This window comes from Lampetra planeri, chromosome 4, assembly GCF_965212315.1.
Source record: "Lampetra planeri chromosome 4, kcLamPlan1.2.h2, whole genome shotgun sequence".
In the NCBI taxonomy this organism is placed as follows: domain Eukaryota; kingdom Metazoa; phylum Chordata; class Hyperoartia; order Petromyzontiformes; family Petromyzontidae; genus Lampetra; species Lampetra planeri.
In genome coordinates, this window is record NC_136110.1 from 20,624,206 (window position 1) to 20,651,187 (window position 26,982).

The window sequence follows — 26,982 nt, forward strand, 5'->3', positions numbered from 1 at the left end:
TCGGATTAAACCACGTGTTCACACGAAGTAAATTAAACAGCTTGACAATGCATTTTTTTTCTCTCCCCTAAAAAACATCACACGCACGTTGTTATTCCAATCTTCAATGGGAATGGTCAAATGCACTGTTATTGTGTGCATCGGAATCCGAACGTCAATTCGGATTTTTGGAGGCGATTCAATCAAAATGCACGGTAAATCGTCGCATTATGACCAGATCAAATCGCTTTTGCGTAACATTCACACTGTTAAAGATCCAACTGCCTTTATTAAAATGAACACCACGGGTTGTCAATGTACAACAGTATAGTGTGTACGATTTTAACGTGGCTGAGCCACAGCATAAGGGCAGCAATGCTCCTTTCGAACCACTCTGATAATTACACACCGACAACAGCTTTTGTTGTTGTCATTAGCGAAGTGAAATCCTGTCCCTTCAGAAGCCACATTAAGCACCACACAAGCGCACGAGACGACGCAAGCTTCCAGGCGGTCATTATTTTATTATTACAAATAATGACGGATGATACATCCTTGTCAATACAATTTGCACCACAGCTGCAAACTCCAACATGTACCCTTTGGTTTATCGGGCAAGTAAACATTTTTTCCGTTGTCATTTTTGCACCAAAGGAAACCCATACTCTTCATTATCATCACAAATGCGGTCCAATGGCTTTCAAAATGTCATACAAAAGGACAGACCTGATAAGGTCACAACAGATTTATAAAGACATTACTGTACACGTGATTCGTAAACTCCGTGAGCAGACTCCACCACCAGTCCACTTATGCATCAATGAAATAAATTCTCGTGCGGTATGTGCACGCTTGGAATGACCAAAAAGGTCAAAGCAAGAATGTTGACGAGACCCAATGATTAGTTTGATAACCACAAGCAGCTAGAGCTCATGCATGTTCTATTGCAGCGCAACTGTCAATGACCCTACTTCTGTGCGCATCGACTTGCCAATATGCACTTCCCACACTCCGCGAAGTCTCACTCACACCAACTGCCACCGCAATATGGTCAAGACATCAGTGTCATCTGTTCCACGGTTTTACCCGCTAAAATTATTTTTTTTACACCGCGCAAGAGATTTATTTGAGTGTACGGGGGGGGTTGCACGTTTCGGCATCGTCCAATTTGATGTTATTATCGCATCACAATTAGCATAACAATTTCACTTCCCTTCTGTGCCAGTAGATGTGCGCATATGGATTTTTCCGCAGAGCACAGCTGGCAACGCATGCGTCAATGCGCTCGCTGCAGAGCAAGCACATTGCTATTTATTCTCACGCTCGCGCAAACACACACGCGCGCGCGCGCACACACACACACAAGCGCGCTTGTGCATCACAACACGAGCCAATACCCAGGCACCGCGTGTACACGAACAGGTTTTCAAGTTTTGCTTCTTGCAAATTATACTTATGCAAGGGAACCAGGTAAGGCAGGCAAAGATTAAGCTTCGCTAAGTGCCATGTTCAGAGCCAAGCCGGCCTTACAAACTAAAGCGCCGTACAAAATGTCCCAAAATTAAGAATCATTTGGAAAATAATCCAGTGTTATGGAAAACAGCGACTGATAAAAAAAAAGAATCTCGCGTGACATATGCTACCTCAGTGCAATATTATAGCATCGCGTTAAATTTTACAAAATCAAATCCAGAGCTAGCAACAATTGGTAAAGTTTCCATTGATTCTAAGTCAAAGTGATTTCACGAGCACTGCGCAGCATGAGCCAGTGGTGGAACTGTAACGTTCCTAAGGTTGAGCCCAATCTCTTTACAAACCACCGAGGTGACGAGTTTAATCCGACGATAAAATTTTAGGCGACTCGAATTTCCGTACAAAAGAACGCAGTTGGCAGTGAAGATACCGTTAGAGCTATCAGCTGAAGCCATGTAGCCCGCAGAAAGCCAACTTTTTTTCACGAATAAACAGGTGTATGATCAGTAACCAAAATAAAGTAGCATTTATTTTCATGATCGTGTTTTCTGGAATAACATATCACAAGAACACTTTTAATTTTAAGGGCAAATTAGATCTGTTTTAACTTCAGTTAGTCATTACCCGATAAGTAAATGCCACTGGGTTATGCTGCACCATGCAGGTCTATGGGTTAGTAAACATGTCTCCCTAGTCACACGAGGGCAGGACAATGCTCATCATCTCCACTGCAGCACGGAGCCAGTGGTGGAAATTCTGGAATCTAACGGTAGGTGACAAAACCAGTTATTTCCCGTCAGCATTTAAACCAGCTAATGTGTTTCAGTATATTTTGTTTAACATTTTAAGCTTATTTCACTGTGGTGGTATAGTTTGGCTCAGCGTTGGCAAAATTCTGCTCTTTCATAAGCTCAAAAAATACCGCATCCTTAAAGTATGCGTACAAAACTTATTCATTCACCATAAGACTCCGAGCTCGAGGTGGCTATAATAATAATTAGCCACGAGTTGCAACAGCCTATGTTACTCTCTCCAATTCACGCCAGGGTTGAACCTGAAGGCGCAGTGCCTCCTATGGGGTCTTCCTCCTGTCTTGCAGTCTTCATCAGTATCACTTCAGCCTTGTCTGACAGCATGGAACCCAAGCTGCAATAGAGACATCACAACAAAGAGGCATTCCCAGTTACAGCTAGCAGCGCCATGTCAACATAAAACCATTGTAAACCATTGCAGCTGGTCGTTGTAACGCACGCCTATAGCCCAGCCCTCTTGCAGGCAGGGTAGGTGAACCGTGCGGACTAAAATCCCGTGCTCTGAGAATCCCAAACCCGCTGGGAATGCCAGCTGAGCAGGAGGTAGCAGTAGAGCAAGTGGGTTGCTGACCTGCCTTAATGGACCTGCCTGCATATGGATACATTTTGTTCCAGGGTGCTCCGGATTCCTCACGCATGCAAAGCAACGATCGAAACGAAAAGGAACAAAACACTCCGACGCAGGGGTACGCGCCAGATGAGAAGCGCCGAGACTCATTAAGGCTTTTCTGAATAAATTAATGACATTTACTCAACGTTAACAGTTCGGCATGCCATTATAGCACTCTAGTGATGTCACTCATGCATTTTTCCAACAATGCGGTACCATAGTACACGCCAGCGATGTCGGCACACTTAACTGCAACTTTAAAAGTATTTTTCCTCGACAAAGAAGCACAAGCTTGTGTCAGAGTCCAGGGCACGCTGCTCAGGTAACACTTCCACAATGGCTGCTTGATGTTAAGCTTGCATGACTGCAGGAATTACTCTTTGGTTCTTTCGGTAAAGTCACATAGAAAGAAAAGAAAATAAATAACAGAATACGACGTTTCGATTGCAACACAAGCAGGTGTGACTGCAAGCTCGGAGAGACACATATACAGAGAGACAAACACAGGCACGGAGACACATACACAGAGAAACACACAGAGAGATAAACACACACCTGATGACGGCTGCTTGTGTTGCAATCGAAACGTCGTATTCTATTTTTTTATTTTATTTCTACGTTACTTACCGAAAGAACCAAAGAGTAATGGCTGCTTGTTTTTGGATTGCGTCTCCGCTTAGGAATGCACAGGTAAATCGGATTTCACGCAGTCACACTTAATAAATAAAATAATTCTACAGCTCCGTCCATCTACTGCTCGATGAAGCCCCCCCCCCCACATGTCGTGTTGGTCGAAGGGGGTTGTTTGACCATACGCTGGTCAGTGTCAGTTGGTGAAGAGGGAGGCTCGGACCGGTACAAATGTAACTCGATGGTAGCCATGGTTGGCAATCAAGCTCGGGTCGCTGGGTTAAATATTGCAGTGTGCTAACCATTGCGCCACCATTCCCCCACTTAAGAGATACTTTTGCTGATATAACCCTGTCGTGCTGCATACACCTACACTACGTCCTGCACTGTTCCATGAAAGTTCACACAATATGAGGAAGGCTATTGGTATCTGCTTGACGTCGCACCTCTCCACGATAGCCTGCAGTCCTATCGCACGTTCATGTTTCATTCCTCTAATGCGACCAGTGCTCAGGGCCCGGTTATGCAAACAGGCGTTTACTATGCAGCATAGTATATCGATGCGCACTCATTCCTCGGCACTTAAGGATGGCAACGCACTTAGCCCTATTTATAATGTTGAAAACCAAATGCGCTAGGATTTGCTGTGCAGCTACGCAATTTAGGCACAACAATGAAATGCATTTAACAGCATTAAGTAGTGGTAGAAAAACAGCATGAACACAACAATATTGACACAAGATGACTCTAAACTTACGTGGAATATGCAATTATTATTTGACTAAGTTAGTTGCCTAAGCTTTATTCATATATTTCATACAAGACAGATTTGACATTGTACAGCCTCACCCTGCATCTCTCTGAAACACAAACGTGTGAAAGCCATGTGTTCAGATGAGAAAGGAGATGTACACCGAGAAAGCGGTGAAGTGTCTGCCCGTAATTACCGCACACGACATGCACCGTCGCAACGCACAACGCACGCAGCGGCGGTAGCAGCCACATTCTTCGCGGACGTGACCCAAAAAACCCGCTCCAAGTTTATGTTGATGAAAGCCTCTCTTCTTGCTCAGGAAGAGTGAAAGAGCTCCTCCTCCCACATGATGGGATAAGGGCCAACGAGATGGAACCTGAAAAAATGTCGAGTGGTATTTAGATGCTTTTCCATCCACCTCTGAGGGTTGCAACAAGCCCCTGAATGCTCCTCGCCACTCATGGCCGCTCATGGGTTTGTTGTTGTTGTGTTGTTGCTGCTGTAACCACGTTTATATATGGTGGAACAGAGTCCACGTTGAACATAAGCGTTTATTGCCCAATAGGTTTTACCTGTGACAATTTAAACCTATACTTTCATCATGCAATCCATTCCAATACAAGTACTGTACACGGCACTTATTCTGTAGACATGTACCTAAGCTGACCATCCTGGGATTGTCCAACAAAAGTTTTAAGCTTCATTGAGACAAAAATAGTTTTTACATTACTTTTAAGTGTGCCATGACAGAGCAATGTCACTGCTGTACCCTTTAATGTCATTATCTCAGCAACGTTAAGTGCTGTGGTAGGGTGCCTGGCAGTGACTTTAGATTAATTACTCTCACTAATAAAGCTGCACAGACGAGGTAAATGCCGACAATAAAAAAATAGATCATTAGGTAAATGCCGACAATAAAAAATAGATCATTAGATTTTTTTGGGCTGCAGCTTCCTTGAATCTGAAAACATCGAGTTAAGTTATCATCGCAACCAATGCTGCCGTTGACACAGCTCACCATTGCTTCCTTCGACTCGACCCCTCAGTCGTTAGACAGCTGACAACCGCCACGTACAGGGCACTCTTCTTGCACTGGCTTCATCGTAAGCATGCTTCATCAGCACCATCTGGCACGAGCTCTTCCCCTCAGTCACCAATCCTCTGGGTGCCACTCCATGCCTTCTCCTTGTCGCTATTGTTTTACTACTCGCATGGTTACTGTTCCCGCGAACTTCACTATTTGATTCCTCCAGGACCGACTGTTTTGTCTCCTCCATACCGCGTTCAACCATCCTGCAAATCAAAACACTTCTTCTGCTTCTTTCATCACACTGCTTGACTTGGGATTTCCCTCCCATATTCTCTTTTCCTTGCTAAATAAAAAAAAACGCGTTAATCCTTATCTATTACAACCGTCATTTGTTGCTGGCTGCTTGACATTTTGGGCCGGTGCTCAGCAACTTTGTTAAAATAAAAAAGCCAGCCCTCCTCCATCCTGTACGTGTCCCACCCATGGCAACCTCATCCTCCCGATAAAGCGTCCATTTTTTGACATTCTATTCCAAACGTACAAGTCACTTACCCTCTCCTGCCATGTGACATTCACTAGCATCTCCCACATTCACCTGAATTCAAAGGCCAGAAAGTTTCTAAGAGCTAGAGACAGAGACAAGCTTTTTTGTGGCTTCATAACTGCCGACATGTAATGCAGAAAAAGCGGGCCAAGTAATGCCAGGTATTAAAAAAATAATGTTTGTTTAAAGTGCGATATTGGAATTTCACAGGGTCGGAGTGTTGCAGGAAAAGTGGCATGTGTGGAATGGCTAAACGCATCAACAGAGAAGGGGTTGCGTTGCGTGACGCATCAACTCCACCGCTCAAACTTATAGTGTTGCCATGCGGGACAGTGTGCTGATAACACGTGTTGTTGCTGTGCAGCACAGCTCAGTAACGTTACACAGAGGAGGGTGCTTGCTTCCACGGATGTCTTTCAGCCGAAGGCGTGGCCAAGCCTCTTCAATCATCGCCTGAAGAAGAATTCCCCAGCACAGAAGCATGCCTCAAATGCCCAAACAAAAGAACTGATAGAGGGACAGACGGCATTCCGAACCAAAGTGGAAAGCTATCTCCAATACAAAGATGTCCCATTTTAGCCTCGATGACTATCGGAGGAAGGGCTCTTAGCGAGCAGCATCTATTGAGGCCAGCATGGCACACAGTGAGAAGGAGGTTAAGGCCTATGGGTTTGGAGACAAAGAGGGAAGAAAAAGACGTTGCTTCTCTCAACTTTAACTCCTTTAAAGACGGGGGGGGACGACCAAACCCACATGTTGAGCCCCCCTCAATAGCCTTTACAACTGCCTTGGCTACTCTACATGGCCCCCATGGCTACTTGCAACCCCAACTTCAAGAGTTTATACACGCCTAGAGTGACCGACGTCGCCAATTCCCAGTTGCCTTTGTCTCATTGCTGATATTAGCACATTTCTGAAACAGGTCATAATAATTTTAGGTTCAGTCAACGGGTCGGATTCACATTCCAATTTGCACTGGTTAAGTGAACCGTTGCCAAAATATTGAACCCAGGTTGCAGGAATAAAAGTCCGGTACAATCGTAGCAGCTACAATAATCAGGGAAATCGTAATGAGCGAACCATGCACACACACGTGTAGACATGTATACACAAAAGACCCTGTTACATTGTTGAATACCACAAAAGGGAAAAAAGTCCATGCCAAAGTTTGCTCTGTTCCTCTGCACATTGTTAGCCTGTCCACAGAGATTAATTTGCCAGCCTAATAATTCACCCTTACTCCCAGCCCAACAGTTAACATCGACACATTATTCTTCCATACAACAGCTTCAGCCCGACAGCAGAAAGCGATTACAGGGATTTATAAGGCTAAACGTAAACATTAAAGCTTAAAACTTGGAAACAAGCTAGGTTACAGTTTTCCCACTTTTAAATATTGGAAGCCCAAAAGGAAATGCCCATTGTTAAAGATTTCTAATTTATTACACTCCGCATTTAACTTAACAGCCCTTAAAAGCAAAACTTTATTTCTATGCAATTAATAATTCTAAGATAAGTTCATACGCACTGTAAAAATGTGACAAGTACCAGATGCCAAGCGCTACAGGGAACACATTGCACTTTTGTGAAGTAAGACATAGGACAATGCATTGCAAATGACTTTGCATTGGCATTGCCTTTGGAAAAGGACGTGGAAAATAAATGTCAGTAGATTTGTGCTCAAATAGATGCGGCAGTACTCATTTAATGCTCATAGTTCTGCACCGTTGATGAAAATTCCACATTCACATGACAGAGAAAAGTTATTCCACAGGAGCGGGCGACCTCTGTTGAATTCCTAGAAAGTGGTACTCATTTTATGTACATTTAGGTCAACCCCCTTCATGGGATTTCAACACAAAACCTTCCTGATTGCGGGCCATACGCTGTGCTGACCACACCATCCGGCAAGTAACACTAACAAGTTTGTGCAGGTCCACATACTCAGTGCGAGGTTCACATTGCCGTGCTCCAAGTGACAGTCTCAAAACTTAACACTGCAACTACAGGGGTGTTTATTACAGAATAATTTAACAATCTCCATACTTACTTGTAATTTAAAAAGGCAAAGGTGCAGCCCTGAAATTGCTTGCTCACTGAAGTGCCTCCCCACTCGAGGCAGCTCTGGAGAGTCCCTGAATTTGGTCTACTCTTCCACGCTGGCCAGACGTCTTGGATGAGATGGGGAGTTCCTCACACTTTACCCCACCACAACACGTGACCTGCCAGTGGTCGACTAATGGCGGTGCACCTATCTCTACCACTCGATGGGTGGACAGAGAATTTGGAAACTTGCATCGTTGTTTCGACTGCAGCGCCGGGTGGATCGAACTGGTAACGTCTGAATTGCAAGCCGAGTGTACTGACCGTTACACACCATCGTGGCAGTATTTGTTGTTTTTGTGGATGGCTTTCAACAATTTTGATTTCCGTCTCATGGGAAATTAAGGTGTCAATTGTGCAAAATTTTGTTCATTTTAAACACGTGCAATGGAGCCTGATTTTTAAGTAAAGCCTAGTAAGACGGCATATTGAAGCTGCTAATTAAACACTTACTGTGAACGTGTGCTGCTATTATTGAACCTCAAGACAATTTTCACATGAAACATGACCATTAATAGAATTACCAGACTAAATTTTCTACTTGTTAGAATAATTTTAGTAACAATGGATTATATGGTTTAATGTTGGTGGTGTACATTTAAAAATAAATGTCGTGTCATTTTCCGCATTTTGTACCAGTTTTAAAATTTCGACAATAATAAATCCTAGAAATGTAACCACAATCGTTATTTACATCAACCTGCGACCCCCTTATTACTGTATAATCTTACAAACTGTTGGGAACATTGGTTTTGTGGTTGCCTGTTAAGACACCAAAGCAAACGATGTTCACAAACTGCTAGAGGTCCACCCAAACTTCGCAAGTTCTCATTGCGGATGTGACGATTCGTCCAAAATGTATTGAGGTACAGTTAGCTGATCGCACCCCTTTGTGCCTTGACCATCCGCGGCTGACCGCAAAAGTTCTGTATGCGTCAGATTATGGACACGACATGCATTGTGTGAAATGCATTGTTCTGCAAGCAATAAAACTTAAAAAATGTAAGTCAAAATGAGCCCATGGCCAAGCACCGGGTGTGGGGGTAGAACAAATGTCAGGTGGGTCCCATGTCCGATTGACAAGTTGGTGAGGGTTGAGGCATGGCAAGAATTTTGTTGGCCAGTGCGTCCCACGCACATATTGAAAGCCTTATCAGCTTTTGGCCAGCTTTTTGTTGAAACATTCACACAAACACCTCACACACCACACACACATACATACGTACCTTGTGTTTTTCAGCCCTGCTGTATTTCAATGCTGTAGAGACTCCGTGATGGAAGACTACTACTAAAAAAAGAAGTAAACATGCCAAGGTAAGAAGCTGATTGAATCATTTAAAAATACTTTCAAGATACACGCTGCATTGTCATCTGCTGGGTCCACACATATAGTATCAACAGGGACTGGTTTGTTATCCTAATATGGTATACATGTCCATTTTGGCTGTTTAAAGGTCTGTTTCCTACACAATATCTGGTAATGAAAAACTACTGTTTATTTTAACCTGTTTATATCGGTCAACATTTTAAACCCGTCAACTTTATTCACATTTTCCAGTGTTTTTAGTGTGATCTCAAATCACTGTACAAGCCAGCCAGACTTTTTTGCGGTATTCTTTTTTAAAATATGCGTATTTATAAACTGTTTTGAGGATCAACACAATTTCAGTGCTGAACACTGTTAAAAAAGCATAACATATCCAGACACTGAGCAGGTTATGTATTTATATACACAATCTTGGAATACACAGAAAAATGTACAAAGACACAACCAAAAACAAACAGCTCCTGCCTTGTAGTTACACCCCTAGGCTGCGGCTAAGGCTGTGAAACACACGTTTTGAAGCTATTCTTCCTGAGATAAGAGGCATTTAAGGTTAACCAGGAGTGCGCTGGTAACATCAGTGCTGTGCCACTATGTAAAATCAAATACAACACTGCAACGACATCACTACATCTCTGCTGACCGTGACTTTAAATGCTTTTTTTTCCACACGTGATGCTTCAAACTTTGTCCCGGGCAGCCCTTAACACAAGGCGTACGTATTAATTTTCAACGCAGAAAATATAAGAGCTATTGAAATGAAGCAACTTCTTCTCTGACCACCAATCAACCTACAAGTAAACAAGCAACTTACCGAATCAACCAGCATAAACAATGGGCATCAGTAGGTTCTGATTAAACAGGTCCCGTACCTCACCACTGTGAGCGACTGTGTGGGCTGCTTGCTCATCCCTCCCCCTCGCCAGGAGCATTGCAGTTTGTGCAGCTTGTTTAAGGCAGTCAACATAAACACCCCACTCCCAGCTAACCAATGGCGCACAGCTGAGAGTGTAGGGTGTTTACATTGACTGAGCCTCACAGTCAAAAAGGGCACTGCACTCCAGCCACTTTGCCCATCATTCGGTCCATCAGTTAAACAAAGGCTTTTTGTGAAAACCAGGTGTGAGAGCCCATTGAGACGGCACATCTCAATCTAGAAAGACGTGGGTGTAACACAATACAGGTGAGCTTAAAGAAACAATACGATTTGTCGGTGGAACAAATTTGTGTAAATCAAAATCAGTATTAAAAAAACCCAAGGGAAATAAGTATGCAGATTTGATGTACATAATTTAGCCTACACCATTGTAAGAGGTCAATAGTAGTCACCCAAAGTTCAGAAGACGACCACAGGCATTACCGCTGTTTCCACCACACATCGCCATCTCTTCCTCCCTGCTGCTAGATTCCGGAAACTGTTGCGCAGCCCACAGCTGATCTTTAGTATCGTGGCTCTAGGCCTTCCATCGGCCGCCAAGCCTCTGGAGCCTATCTTGATGACTTCTAGAAGAGACTAGTACCTGCAATAGTAAATAGGAATTTCCACCACTGGATCAAGGCCACCTCCCCCAAGGCTTGTTTGAACACAAACGGACAAAGACTTGACTTATTTTTATCCTAAATGCACTATGAATAAATGTCAAGAAGTAAAGCAATGTAAAATATAACGCTCCAAAAGATATCCACAATAAACACGACACTACTGATCTAATTATTATAGGAATCAACATTAAAATGTAAAAAAAAATACTTCTGCGATCGTTGCAGCCGTTTTAATGAGCCACAGAAAATTACAGACGCTTACTTCCACACTTTCCAACTGAGCGTAATATTTCGTGTTTGCTTGAAACAAGACCAAAACTTAATCGAAGATCCCCCTCACCGCTCGCACGCGCATGAAAAATGTATCAACTCAGCTCCCTGCTTCAGTGAGACATGTTAACAGCTGAGAGCGGCCACACAACGGGCTGCAGTTTTAATGCAGCCGCGCGGGGGGATGAACGAGTAACAGAATTAAAGGTTGGGAACACTGCACTGTACGGCGAGGATGGATCAGCCGATGCGTTAATACGATCAATGATTGCATTGCGAACAAAGACTAAACAAAATGGGAGAGCCGAGTCGAGAGGCCGCATAAACCTAGCGTAGATTATTGGTTCGCACTTCCTAGCACCAGGGCCACGTCTGGGTGTGGTAAACCCCCGTCTTCAAGGAGCATTCATGTTATTCACACATTCAAAAAAACATCCCGCGCAGATAATAACGTCGGCTAATAAGCGTCGACAATAGGAGAGTAGACAGGTGAAATTTCAATGTATTTATGGTTGATGCAAAATTTATACAAATTATATACAAATGTTACATTCGGGCGAATGGAGTGAGCAAGAATATAAAATAAAATGGAAAAAAATAAGGTCACTAGTTAACCAGTATTTTTACTTTGTTGCGAGCGAGGTAGGTGAGCGAATGTCAAACTGTAATTGTTAACATTTAATGCCCGTTCATGACATTATAAGAAGTAAAGAAACCACATACACATTCAGCACTCTGTGGCTCACTCAGTAACCGAGCCCCAGGATTGATAGCAAATCGAACGACAGGCATGCTCAGCAAGACAGGAATAGAGGCACATTGACCGCACACAGCAAGAAAACACACGCACGCACACATCACAGTGCGTCCTATCAAGGATTCGACTCTCAACATGGGCTTTCCAGAGGGCACAGTTAAGTGCAGCCACACTTGCACAGAGAGAGTAGAACGCCATCAATAGTCCAAGGAAGTGAAAGGGTCACACACGCACTGAGTACGGGCTGCATGGAAGTCCCATCGCAATGCCGGGGACTAATTTAGCAGTGTCATTCATCATCTGTTTCAGTTGAGCGCGACACTTCATATGTCTTTGTATGGCAGTGATTGAGAGTGGGTGAAAACACTGTGTATGGATATTGGTCTTACAGTGGCAGTAATGACAGATGTTCAAACTTTATATATTATATTGGACGATGGAGACTATGAAGAAGGGTGTGATGATGGTGGTGGTGGTACACGTCTGTGACCCAGTGCTTTGAATATTGAGTTGGTGTATTAAGCAGATCTTTGTGCACAGACATCCCCCAAAATCACCTAAGTGCACAGCATTTTGTAAAATAGATTTTAAGCATGCTGTAGATAAATTCACAAGAGCAGGCAACTGTCTCAATGCCTTAGGGAGTGGCTTCAACATAAGGTTGTCATGAACCTAGACCTCACCACTAACCCACAGCTCCCTACGAATACACACGACTTGTCACAAAATTTCACTTTACCATTAACCCCCCCCCCCCCCCTTAAACACGAATAAGCCAACACGAATAAGCCATCGAGAGTAATGCTGGGCTCTCTAAAAAGAAGTCTTGAGACTCGGCGACACTTTCTAGATAAATTATATTTTTATTGTTATCATGCAAGCGATTCCTCTTTTGAAATATCTGCAACTATTTTTGGGGTATTTTAAATAAATGACATGTCCATGCGTATCTGGTTTTCCAGGTTTTTCTCGCAAAGGGTTACACAATAAAGTTGTTATTGCCGGTAGAGTGGTCAATCTCGAAAAAGCAACAAAGCACTGTCAATACACATGCATGAGCAGATCTTTTAAATACTGTATTTAATCCAAATTTCAGTGAGGCCAGCAAGTGCACTGCAAGTCAAGTCCATTGCTTTAGAATCTGTCCCTGCATATTTCCACTTCCTTTTGAGTTTCAGGTTCAAAAGAACCAATAGCAGTCACAAGACAGTTATGGTGGCAGTCCGTATAATGGTCAATGTACAGCGAGTACAGCAGCAGTTTCAGCAACAGCTAGCCACTTGCAAATGAGTTCTAGTCGGTGTCTCCCTGCTCAAACGCACATCGGATAATGCTCATCTCCACTGACAACAACGGGCCAGTGGTGAAATTTCTTCATTCCCATCGTTGGGGGGACAATCTCCCTGTAAGATGGCTTGGAATTCCTACAACGCGGTTGTCAATACATTTTTTAACGTAGAGGAACGACGGAAGGGCTGAGTTAATATTTGAGTGGGATTTGAACTCTGCCAGCGAGCCCAGCACCACGGGGCCACATAACACGTGCCTAAATGGAACACAATTACCAATAGAGTCGTCCCTCAGTTAACAGTGACATTGGTTAATGGTTTTCGGTAAACGCTTCGCCTCCCATAGGACCCCATAGTTTCAACTCACATTAAAATTTAGATTACCGGTATGTTTACGTTATCCAATCAGCGATGCCCATTTCTGAGCGTTTAGACCCCGACTGGCTTTGTTGTTAATGCTTTTAACATGTAATTCCTATATTCGAATAAGTTATTTCGGTTACTGGTAGTTTTCGTGGAACGGATTAAAAACCTTAACCGAGGGACTACTGTACAGGTATTTACTTTGCAGCCTTCATCTTCGCATTTGTAAATATAAACAGATTTTTTCAGCAGGCAGTGCATTAGTTCATAAGCGAGATGAGAACTACTGATGACGTCAGTGAATTAGCTCAAGCAAAGTGGCTACAGTACAATTATTCCCCTTGCTGCCAAGGACCAAGCGGACCCCGTTCAAGAACCGTGAAAAACCAGCCCAATAGATTAATCACTTCAAATATTCCATGGTGAAAATGGGGAACTTTTAATTATTTTTTCCCAAAATTATATTTCACTTTTCATATTGGAGCAATGTTTTGAGCTAAATGCATTTAAACGGGGACATCTGAAAATTGGGCAGTGCACCATCTTGTCCATAATATAAGTTTTTTGTGTTAGAACGCATAAATATAAATGTCGTTAAACCCACCACCACCCAACACAGCCAATAAGTAAGGTTTGTCACATAAACAAAAAATGCCAATTCGTTACTAGTTCAGCACACCCGTGTGTTGGAGAGTAAAACCAACAACATTTACAATTTTGAGTACGACGTTTCGCAGGCAAATACAACTAGCATCATCAGGCAGACAGCCAGAGTTGTGGAAAAATCCTCCTGCTTCGGTCCTAAATAGAGGGATGAATGTGGTGTCCTCACTTGTGAGCCAATCATGTCGAAGGCCAGGGGGGAGGGGGGGGAGAATGACCCCCAGAAGATGGCGTCACAAAACTTACTAATGAAATCACTTCGAGATGCTTCTTTATACACACTCAGGACACACCTTTAATAGTTCTGACAGTGTATTTTTCTTATGGTTAGCTGACATGTTTAATCCTCAAGATGCCAGTCATTGGTGACCAAACTGAGAACATCATGTATAATCAAGAACGACTGAATCACAAATGCAAACCCCCGAATCTCAAAGCTGCCAGGTCAGCACCGCTCTGACACAACATTAGCCCCCAGAACCACACGGCCATCTCCAAAAGGGTCTGCAGCAAACATGAAAAGAACCTTGAGCATTCACAGCTTCAATTACAGAGGATGGGGAGACAAGGCGAGTTCTTCCCCGCCCAGCCCAACCGGCTTAATGACTGCATGGATTATTGCACCTCGGGCTATAAATACACTCCACGAATAGACACCACACTGGAAAGCGGGCGGTTAAGTAACGAGATATTATTAACACTACGCTGAATTAACATGGCTCAACAGCAGCTTCCATTTCGGCCCCAAGGCCTAGAAGGGAGAGGAAATTTAGGCCGTGGCATCTGGCCAGAATTTACACCTGCAGCGACCAATACAGCACGCCACACTGCAGCTTTCACGTCGCCCTCACTTGGGCTAAGTGAAGAGGCACAGGTGCGATCAAGATGTGTGCATACTGGAGGTGGCTGGACCGCTCAGGATGGGGGTCTAATATACTGTGTTCAGGCACTGAGCATGCACCGCTGAGATTCCCGGGTTTGAGTCAAAGTTTCACCAACCGTGATGAAGACGGGTTCTCAAGTGTAGCAGAGTCCATGTTCTCAGCCTGGTCACCAATGACTACACAATAATTTTTAATTTGGTTGTCACTTGATTTAGCATATTCTAGCTCTGACAATGAAAAATGTATGGTTTAACTCCCGCCCCCCCCCCCCTTTTACCATTATTTTTTCAGAGCACAATGGTGCAAAACCTTGGATAAGACATCTAAGTGACTTCGACAGTTCCGTGAATTCATCCTGCAGTCATTCCCTGATACAAATGCAACAGGCAAATCTCACAACATAATGCCAATAAGCCAACTGAAATATAATTGGGAGAAGAAAAAAAGACACAAAAAAAGTCCTCCGCACCCTCGGCATAAAAACCACACTCAACGCTATTTAGCAAATCCATAAATTTGCTCGTGATGTTAAAGCATCGTTTTTATGCAGGTTATTCGGCGAAATGACCAGTGAAAACTACAATCGAGAGGAATTGTAATTCTGTTTGTTTGCGAATGCTTCAAGTATATTTAAAGCTGTTTCCTTGTGGGACATCCCCAGGCTCATTAAGATAATATAAATTCCCTGGCACGCCCAGATATTCACTTTGATATTTTGCTTGCAAATGGGGCCAGTTGGCCCAGTTGCCCAAACAAGGCAGCACAGGAAATGCCCATTCCAATCTTTTCAAACAAGGAGGCTTTCAATTATGTACTCAGCAGCACAATGTAATTGATGGCAGCTTCTGAGCAGTTCCGAACAACTGCCTTTGTCCAAAAATCTTTAAGCTCATTCCTGGAGGGCCCATAAAACGCTGGTTATACAAGGTTCACCGCTTCGAACCTTCGTACCGGCCCTCAGCAGCAAGTCAAGAGCACGTGATTCTCAGAGGAGGCATTCGGCTCGCTCCCTTGTCTGCTCGAGTGCGGCCCTAACGAGGCCCCACGACACTCTTGAAAAGACCGGACAACGATATGGGTTCGCAAGTGTGCCAATACAACACGCTTCCCCCATCTCCCCCAAGCGGTCAAATTTTGTAACCAATGTGTTTTCAAAGCGGCCATACAAATATAAACTCTCCACTGCACATTTTAAACGTGATATTAACGTCAACGCTATAGCTTTAACGTGGATGCCAAGCTGAGAAACCTCGATGCATTGTTCTTAATGTAACCAAGGCGTGGTGGCACATGCCTGAAATCCAGCACGTTTGAGGCGAGGTTGGCAGTCATTTCATGAGATGTGAGATGGTCTGCGAATGGAAGTACATCGAGTAGATTGTTGACATTTTTCTTTTTGGATGCACGAGTGCACTTAAAAACACCCTTTTTGAGCATAACTGTCCCAAAAAAGCATACACTCAGTCGAGGTCCTTTATGCTTAAATAAAATATCACAGCAAAGTATTTGTATGTGAAACGGTCACCAAAGACCTCGACAATCACAGTTAAGGTGGGAACAGTCTTAATTGTTTATGGTTTAGAGTAGGAAGTGTACGATTTCATTTATCTCATGAAACCACAAGAATGCATTGATTGAAAAAATTAATGCATGGTGAACTTATTTTGCACCGTACGTAGCCTCTTGGGCACGTATGAAACTGTGGCGACCATGGACACAAACTGCCTTAATGCACGTCACCAATTCAATATTCTTTGGTCATCTTAAACAAGTCACACACACGGTGGGGATTGCTATACCCACTCTACTGTAAAAGCTAATGCCACTACTGCATTCAAAGGTCAACTTGTCTCCCTCAACAAGTTATCGAATTTGTGCGTTCATCTCCATCAAGTGGTGGAATTTACAAATTCCCATGATGAGAACCGGTCTCTCCATAGGACAACCACTCCTGACTCCCACACAGTGGTATGCATTTTATCAAATGTTAAGAGAATGGTTCGTTTCAACAACTGCCCGAAAATTGAACTTTTATTTGTAGTCGGAAGTTGGAACCAGAGCCGCCTGGCCAGACGCCGCGTCTCAATTAAATGTAATTTCCTACTTGAGATCACAGGTGTGAAGAATGATCGCAGAACGTCAAAAATCCACTCCTGTGCCAGCATCTCCTTATACACACACCCAGTACACAGCACGTCAAACGTGGGAGCAGGCATGAGCATGTCCGAGGGCCGAATCAATTACCGACTTCCGCAATCTTTCACGGGCAAGTAACATGCTACAATTTGTAAGCAATTAAACTGTGGGCTGGACCCATCATGTTCAAACTAATGTATTGCACACGCAATTCTCACATTGGCAGAGATTTCCAGTAAAAAAAGGTCATACCTTTAGTCGACTAACTTTTGGTAACGCCAATCTGCACCAGCAGTCCATAAGCAATACAATTCTAAAATTTTCAGGTGGGGACCAGACTTTCCGAAGGAAAAATCACTTATTTTTATTTTACCAAATGGTGCAGCCTTAACATTTTTACCAAACCCAGGGGAATAATGATGATGAGGTTGATTCAATCCTGACAGCCTTTCTGCTTTGCCAACTGAACGACAGTACTTCCAAGCAATATTTGCATTTTTTTCCATATTTGCAGTAAAGACAATAGGAAACCATGGTTAAGTTTATCCAACATTATCTTTGTTGTGCTCGGTGCCAAGCTGGTACTACTTTAGCACGCCAACTTTAGCAGGCTTGCCCACCTTATTAAAATAAAGCCATCTGAGCAGTGTGAATGTTTGGCTTAAATGTATGTTGGAAGGTGGCCCTGAATCTGTAGGAGCTCGAGCTTTGTGTGTTTGGCTGATCTTTGCGTTCCAGTCAAACTCCAACAACAAAATGCTATAACACAAGCACCCTGTAAGCGAGGGGGAAGCAACCTCCATATATATAGTAGCTTGCATTTAACTTGTAGAAACTTTATGCACTCTCTAATGTAACCACTGTGATAGCAAAACTGAAATACGCTAACCTAAACTTGTTTTTCTGAACGCACAAGACAAGACACTAACACAAACTTGCACGGTATGGAAGCTGATTGAACATTGAGTGCACGCCTTTCCCACGTAAATTTTAACACTGGAGGTCTGTTTATATAAACTTAGTACTTAGAAATGTAAAATTGTTAACAGAGATGCCAGTCCCTCCCAGCAAGGCCTCAGGAATGTTGTGTTGGCATTGCAAACACAACATAATTAACTATCATGGCGCTGCTCTTCGACTTACTGGGTAACATCATGTAACATTACTCAACGTTACGCAATGCCTTCATGCCAAAGTTGAACATGTGCTGCTATATGGGTGGCCCAAGGCATTTTATTTCGGTTAGAACACACAGAGATAGCATGCAAGTGAAAGCTACGCTCCCAGTGAATGTTACATTTCTTGAAGGGACCAAAATTGCAAATACACCAACATTAAGTGGATAATTTCCAAGGATAACAGATTGTAGGAGTGGTCACTTGCGTTGAATGTTCCAACATACATTCTTAAAAAAAAAACACTAAGTAAACATGGAGACGGAAATTAGTTTCCAAACACAACATACACGATAACACAAGTTAGTTTGCCCAGAAAAATGTACCCCCACATCAGTAAGCATACTTTTAAAAAGTACAGGCCACAGAGGACACACTATTCCTCGAGAAAGCGGCAACTGTATACTGAAAGGCCGGAACACAGAGTACACCACAAATAACTCCAGCCAAGCATGGCATGGTGTTGCATTGCAAGCATGCAATCTGAGATGCTTGCTTTAAATCCGTCAGCAGCAGATACCATCAATAGATGGCATCAACAGGAAATGTATGCAATTGACAAGGAGACAGAGAATGAAAACGGAACATCAGTATATGTTTTCCCCTCTACCAGGAAGCAATGTTTTTCGTTATGACTGTACGTTCGATCATCCCACATCTCGCCATCGGCAGAAGACGAGACAGCAATTAAACGCAGCGCAAGGGTGGTCACCGATGAGACGATTTTTGACACGCGGCAAACGCAAACATCTGACTGAAAGCCCTTTCACAGCAGCGGAGCACAGCTTTCAGTCGAGGATGTTTACAGTTGCTCGCCCCGCCAAGGCAAGCTGGACACCCGCTCTCCACACAGAAGCTCGCACACCATCCCTGCCAGCGGCCTCTACTCCTCAGACATGAGACACAAACTTTTCAGTGCTGCCTCGTGGCCATGGGAACATTGTCTCCTCTCTTCCCATGCCAGCCTAAAATGAGCACTTCATAAATAAACATGTAAATAGAAAACAAAATATATGTTCCACGACAATCTGATTCAACGTCCCAAATTTGGGAGAACTGTATCACGCCACTGAGTTTCATTCCCTTTATCAGAAGACGAGAGTGACCATTACTTGAGGAGGAATTGCAGTTAGTTTGTTTTACAAGAGTTATGTTACATATGAAGAAAATAAGTTTGACTATGATACAGGAAGGAAATTATGATGGAAAATTATTTTTACAACGTCCACAATGCAGCAGAGGACTTGGACAAATCCTGAAAATCAACTTTGTGACAAGAATCAATTCGCAAATTGACAGTGTTGATACCACTTACCATTAGGTCACCCATCTGCTGTATAACCAACGTTTTTTTAGACATATCAGTTGCCGCAGTTCTGTTTTAACTGCTCTACAACACATGTAACAATAGCAATTCCTTCTCCAATTCACATACTAGCTGATGTTGACTTTTTTTCTAAAAAATAAAGTGAGAGCTTTGAAGCACACATGTTGGCACAAAGATTCCCTGATTGTGTCTCCAGCAAAAAAATACCTACTGATTACAGACAGATCTTTAGCCCCAGAGGGCAATCTGTCTCGTGAAGAATTTAAAAAATGCAAAACACAGCTGTTAAGTCACTCCCCCAGGATCTTGCCATCCTGACGCTACATTAAGCACACTTCGCTGCAAGCGAAATTGAACTGCATTGCAACTTTTCATTAACACCAGCCTTCACATTTTCAATGTTTGCCTAACATCCCAAAAAAGAGCCTTCTGAAAGTCTTAAAACACTCAGGTGTAGGTTTTCTGTGTAAATATTTGTTTTAAAGATTTCATTTCTGAGGTTAAAGAGGCAGCCCACAAAACAAATATCGCCTATCTTTTAGCTACACATCTAGGCTGTAACTGGCTGCCCAACAGGAGTTAATGAGAAAACAGACACAAGTGACTTTCAGAGCACTCTGGAGTATTTAAAATTACAGCAGACATACCGCAGTAACTTCACTAGAGCCCACCTTCTAAATACTTAAGCATTTTTCTCATTATCAAAATAGTGCATTCATGTTGGTCCCAACAAGACGCTAAGCATGTTCGTTTCTACAAATAAAAGTTTTTTGGGCTAATTAATTATTTCTGTAAGCAGATATTTTTCCGACTAGCTTAATTGCAATATTTACATGTGGCACAACTCATTCTAAAAACTCAATTTGTATAAACTATGTTTCTTCCATGTTTTAGAAGAATTGTACATTTTAAGTGTCTTTATTATATACCATTAATACACTGAAGTATGGACTAAGATACGCCAAAAGAGTCTACCTCAAAACCACTATTCGAGCTTAAATAAAACAGCTCACTTACACTCGACAAGAAACCTGTGGCCTAATCAAACCAATGAAATAGCAAAGGGCAAGGCAGAATTTTTTTTTAAATTACAGAGAACGTATTGAATAACTATACATTGTACAAGACAGTGTTCAATAACTACTGTAACTGCATGAACATTTCAGCAGTACCATTTACGACAGAGAAGTGAAAACTGGTTTGAGATTGTTTAAATGAAGATAACGCCAGAAGATAAAGCCAAAGTTGTTTAAACAAAGATAACATCTTATGAACAGCCGATCTAGGCTGTGTGTACCAGGCTGTTTGACATGAGTTTGACCCTTTGTAGATCAGACAAAAAACATTAAAAAGTATGGTCAGGTTCTTCTTCAGTGCTATCGTGTATTTACACCAGAGAATTAACACTTACAATGAATTGGATTAGTCAGTGATGCCAGTTGGGTTTCTTCATTAATCAAATATTTAACTTCTTTTGTTCAACAATGAAAATCAAGTCAATTGGAAAGCTGTCAAAGCACAGCTTAAGTATTATGTTTTTGGGTTTAGTCTTCCTTTAAAACCAACCTAATTTGTTCATAGACCTAAACATTACATTTGGGTGATGAAACATACATATAACGTTTGTATCTTTCTCTACGAGTTGCATATAAACAGACGTTGAATTTGTCAAACACTGTAAAACCCACGTGTCCTCAACAAATTCCAACAACACTGTCGACATTACACGTTTTTAAAGTTGTTGCAAAACACATGGGTCATAAACTGCTATCAATTTGAGGCAGGAGAAATGTTCACTAATACAGGGTGGCCCAAAATTTAGGACACGTCCGGTTATATTTATTTTAGCCAATCACATAGGGTTCTTTCGTTAATTTTAACAAATGTTCAAAACGACATACATTAACATTAACGCATGCATTCATTCTCTTTTTAAATTTATGATTTTTTTTAAGTTTACAGGTGAAATATTAGAACATTCATAATTATGTTTCGTCTCCATTTATTCAGGGTTCTTGGTAGAATTGTGTCAACAGCTTTGAGGTGACCCCCACATGAAGAATAAAAATAGATATTAACAATAACAGATCAAATATTAACTTAAAGAACAAACAATTAAAATGATTTAATGCCAGCGTTAAAATAAATGAAAGAACCCTGTGTGTCCTGACTTTTGCACCACCCTATATAAACACAACTCAATTTCTCATTCTCTACTGCACATGTGCAGCCCTCTATATATCCACTGCTGAATGAGGGCCACCCCCACCATGCAGGTTATTTGACCGTAGTTAACCAAGCTCGTCTGTGCAGGCCAGTTCACATGGGTAGCATAGATGTGGGAGCATAGGAACAAATTGCAACAATGGAATTTGCACCACTGCCCTCTGCTACCAAACATGTAGTCTACTGTACAGTACTGTATTCTAAATGCATTAGGTTTAAAAAAATAAGGTACTGTATACATACTTATCCTGGTATTAAATGGGATATATTCAAAGAGGTTAGCTATTACTATAGTAATACATATTTCCAAATATGTTTACCAACACGCAGCACTTATTCAAGCAAAACAAGTTATTTGGAAACCCAGGGACCTAACACACCGACTCAACGTTGTGGCGTTTAATTACTGGAGCACACATTCAATGTCAAAGTTGAACATCCACATCACGCCTAGAGACACACCATCAATGCACGGCTACTTAACGTCACAATTCAGTGAATATTCAAACTTATAATTAGCTGGGATAAGAAACCCAGCACCACTTCTGCTTTATACTCACCCACCATCATCACCACCGTTGTGACCCAACTTGTACAGGATGCACCATGCATAACGACAGCGTCTTCTCCTGCACATAAAGACAAAGCCACGGTAGTTGTGGAGCAGTTCCACAATGTTGGACATACTAGTCGTGTAGATTTCACACATTTTAAATGTGGATAAACAGAGGTTTGTTTTTGTTTGGGTTAGATCGCGTAAACATTGGTATAATAACGAAGTGGCTTTTTACTTGGGCATAGTATTCAACCCATAGGGATGTAGTTAATACATAAATGTTGTGATCGTCTCTTAACTCTGGAAAACTGCAAGCCGTTGCTGCAATTAGACAATACAGTAAATATCAATTGTACAGTATTGTATATAAGTCCACGCTGGGACGATGGTGCATTAAGTTTGTGGCCGTGTCAACCCATTGACTTATTCTATAAATACGGTTAATATTTTCATTAAACTATGTAAACGTGCCTTTAAAATTGTACACCCTGTAAGTACGGTACAGTAATTACATTACCGTAAAAATAGGATGATTTTTAAACATCAACCTGTGATGTTGCCAGACGTGTCCGAGACTGCGCTGTTATGTGTCACAACAAATACACAAATAGTGGGCGAAACGTGAATGTTCAGAAGCATTTGCGGATTAACAAAAGCGTTAATTACACTCAACGCTTTATGCTGTACTATATTCTTAGTCATGGGAATTGCCAAAACCCAAGGGCAAGGCAATGTGACAGCTGTTTTAGCCGGCCGTGGGATAATGAACATTGGCAACTATTATAATTATTATAGTGTAGTGTTGTTGCCAGTGGAGTATTTAAATAAAATAAAAAGTTAAAGCGCCAAGGTTAAAACTCAAAAAGTAAAAAAAAATTCTACCTGCAAGCGGACCCAGTGCCGAGGTCATTCAGGCGGCAGCAATTAATACGTTACGAGGTTAAACACAAGAACACATTAACGCTATGCATGCCATTGCGCATTGTTCATCACGGTAGAAGATAATAAAAAAACACAATCGAGACAAATGAATTGAAATTGCCCAAGGTTGCGCACAGAGGTCACAAGCCCAGGGCCCCACACAAAGGGCGTCCCCCGTACGAGTTTCCCTCTAGTAAGTGAATTCCCTCATCATTAACTAACTCGGTCATTGACAAACTCGGTCAGTGACTCGGTCACTCTCTCAAGTCACCCGTGAGTCGAGATCGTGCCAAAAGCTCGGCTTCGTGGGCCTCGGTCTCCAGCCTGCACACCGCCCTTGCCTAGACTCCCTACCCAAGGCGTGGCGGATTTCCCCGCAGGGCAGGGAAGGCCGCAAATCAGGGTCGCGGCACGACTCAGAGTTGGCGGGAAAGAGGGGGGTTTGACGACTTACAGGGCTCGGGAAGGGCGTTTATCCGTGCCGAAACTTAATTCATATATATTTTTAAACTGACACTAGAGTACAACACTTACTTTCTTGTAATATGACTTGTTCTCGGCAAAGGAATGTGGAATTTTCACCAGTCGATCCGATTAAATGTATTATGAGCACCAACCCCAAGGCTCGTTTTACGGGAAAACTTGTCTTTGCATTTGGAAGTTATAATACCCTATGTGTAACTGTATATATCGATAACTAATAAGATATTGGCGGAGTAAACTGATGTTTGGTTGTCGTATTAAGGATAGCCTGGTCCCCGTCATATGAATGTGGAAACACCAAAAAGAGTCAACGTCAAAAGAACGTTAACATTACAATACAATATTTTATAAAACTGAGTTACAAGGGCATTGGAGCACTAAACAAGTCACAACACGACATTTAACACTCGACACACACACAACTCTGGATTCTCTCAACCCGCAGGGCACGAAGCTTTTGCGAAAAGGACGGAGCATGCGGCATGGACACCGTGCATGCGAACGTCAGCGCCACGTTTCGGCGACAAAAGTTACGTAAAGACACGACACAAGTTGACACAACGTACAACAGAAGCCTCGCTAACACATCGTTGGCCAGAAAGCGTGGATATGGGACATCTCTTACATGGTTTTAGTAAGCCGGAGGGGAAGGGGGGCCCCGGTTCTTAAGTCTTGATTTACAGCATATAACACTCGTTACAATCCTCAATGGGTTACACACTTCTGTGCTATCGTCACATCGACACAACGCTTAACACAACAAAGCCAAGACAATCGCCGTCAGAAGTAGAAACAAAACAAGACTACACAATCACTATCACAGAAGCGCACAACCCACTCACCCACCACACAGGTCACCATTAATACCACAACACAAGTCAATACAATAACAAATTACACGATGTGACCACGCAATTTCTGCCATGACATCCGCGGTCCACCTGGACCAACACACAACGAGGGCACGAAGCTCTTTCAACGCAGCAGTCAAGGTAACGACAGGCATCTTGAATAGGAGAACATTTGACATCATCTCTATCGTACGACTCTCTCTCAACGCAATTCCTGCCATACAGCAGTCACAAAAACACCGGGACTCGATGCAATCGCTGTTCATCAGCAGTCACACAACACAACTTGTGTTGTTCCAGAGAGTCTTACTTCAATGTGTGATCAATACGCATTTCCTGATGGACTTAACTCACAAGAGTACGCAATAACAAATTTTATGACTTGCTTGCTTGCTTACAAACTATCATAATCACAACAGCAGTCGCAAACAACCCACCACAATACCCATGGCACAACAAATAAACAATTCAGTAGATGCAACAGAACATGGGACACGAAGTAGCAGCAGCAGCAACAACATCGGTGACACAAGCCTCGCAAGTCGCAATCCCAAGAACGACGACCAACTTCTCTAAAACACACGAGGAAGAGAGCCTCCGATTAGCACGGGTGGATTACGTACGGCACGAAAGAAGTTCAAGAGTACATGTCGACAGAGCAACAAACAACAATAAACAATTCGTCAACTCAACGCAACTCACCACGACGGTCAGAGGGCAGCAGCAACCAACACCGCCAACCACAAAGTAGCCCCTCTTCACATTGACATGATACATCGGCGTGTCCCATCCATGTGGTCGGTGTGTGGACACCAAGGAAATGATGATGGTGGTGGTGGTCGTGGTGGTGGTGAAGGGGAACGTCGAGGATGTCTGGACAGTGGATGATGATGAGTGGTTGAGATGAAGGTTATGTGGTGTGGCATTAACGTAGCTTTTGGCTTCGTTGTTTGGGCTGGTTCGTGAGTGTGCTGGGTGAAGGTGGGCGAGTGTTAGCAACGTGGACACACACACACGTGTTAATAACGGTGCCGGATTGCGATCGCATCACAAATAGTGTAGCGAGTGGCAAATCGTGTGGCGGATGGCAATGACGGAACGAGCGGGACGAGCAAAGTGCGTGGGAGGGACACACGAGAATGTGAAGTCACCGACTGCGGCGGGGACGATGGAGATCGCGAGTGGTCAAAGTGTTGGTGAATGGTGGCGTGGTGGTGGTGGTGGTGTTGGAGTACGTGATGTCGAGATGTCCTTGCTGCTTTCCGTCTCGTCGCCGGCCGGGGTTAGTGGGGGTGGTGGTGGTGGCGGCTCAGCTTGCCGGACGCCATTCCTCTTTGTCTTTGCCGTGACCTCTCCTCTCTCAGCGGGCTGCCCAGAGGGGTGTTACCACCCCTACCACCACCCCCCGTCACTACCACCACCCCCTACCACCACCACCCCCCTCTCACTTACTTGCCTCTTTAACATGATTACGCTTTGCCCACTTCGCAGACTTGAGTCTCACCACTACCACCAGCAGCAGCAGAAGAAGCGGCGGCGGTGGTAGCGACAGCGAGAGAGAAGAAGCAGCAGCAGCCAATAATGTCCTGCGGTGGATTTGTCAGATAAGTGTCGAGCAACTCTTGGGCCATCGTTGAATAAGTACATCGCTTGAAGCATTGATGCAATCATCGGCTGGGGTGGGTGGGGGTGATGATGATACGTGCAGCGAGTAAGCTATCTTTACAGGCTTGCACGTGTGCAAAAATCCATGTACCGAGCGAGTACCCAACTTAATCGTCCGGCGAGTGCTGTGGAGTTGACGAGGACACAGCTTGTCCTGAGCAACGCAACGCCGAGAGGTTAACAACCAAAACGAAGGTCCTAACTACGCCTGCCGATATCGTTTCTACGTGCTGCTGCTACTGCAACCACTAGGAAGAACACTGAGAGAGAGATAGACCAGGAGCCCGCGTGATGGGGTGGGGGATACGAGGAAGAAGAAGAGCGAAGGAGGAGGGATGAGGAAGGGATGAAGGAGACGCGAAAAAGATGGGCGTGGGGGTGACTGCTTCTTGCTGGCGCCAACCCCTTTGCATTTCCCAGAGCGCATTGGCAAGCGAGGGGGAGTGGGGGGAGAGGAGGTGGGGGGGTGGGGGTGGGGCGAGGTGGGGGGAGGGAGGTGGGGGGCGGAGGAGGGGGGAGGGGAGGTGGGGGGCGGAGGAGGGGGGAGGGGAGGTGGGGGGCGGAGGAGGGGGGGAGGGGAGGTGGGAGGGTGAGGGGAGGTGGGGGGTGGAGGGG

At 43.5% G+C, this 26,982-nt stretch overlaps 1 long non-coding RNA gene across 4 annotated transcripts; it reads right to left on the minus strand.

Annotated features, from left to right (window-relative positions):
• Positions 1 to 483: 483 nt before the first annotated feature.
• Positions 484 to 26,778, minus strand: LOC144717810 (uncharacterized). Of its 4 annotated transcripts, none has more exons than XR_013585150.1 (4): positions 26,159 to 26,778; positions 22,452 to 22,520; positions 9,162 to 9,223; positions 484 to 2,598 (listed from the first exon to the last, which is right to left on the minus strand). It is a non-coding gene; the product is annotated as an uncharacterized LOC144717810 (long non-coding RNA). The 4 variants fall into 4 exon arrangements; XR_013585149.1 differs by lacking the exon at positions 26,159 to 26,778 and adding an exon at positions 25,405 to 26,136 and having other exon boundaries at positions 9,162 to 9,220; XR_013585148.1 differs by lacking the exon at positions 26,159 to 26,778 and adding an exon at positions 25,405 to 26,136.
• Positions 26,779 to 26,982: the final 204 nt, after the last annotated feature.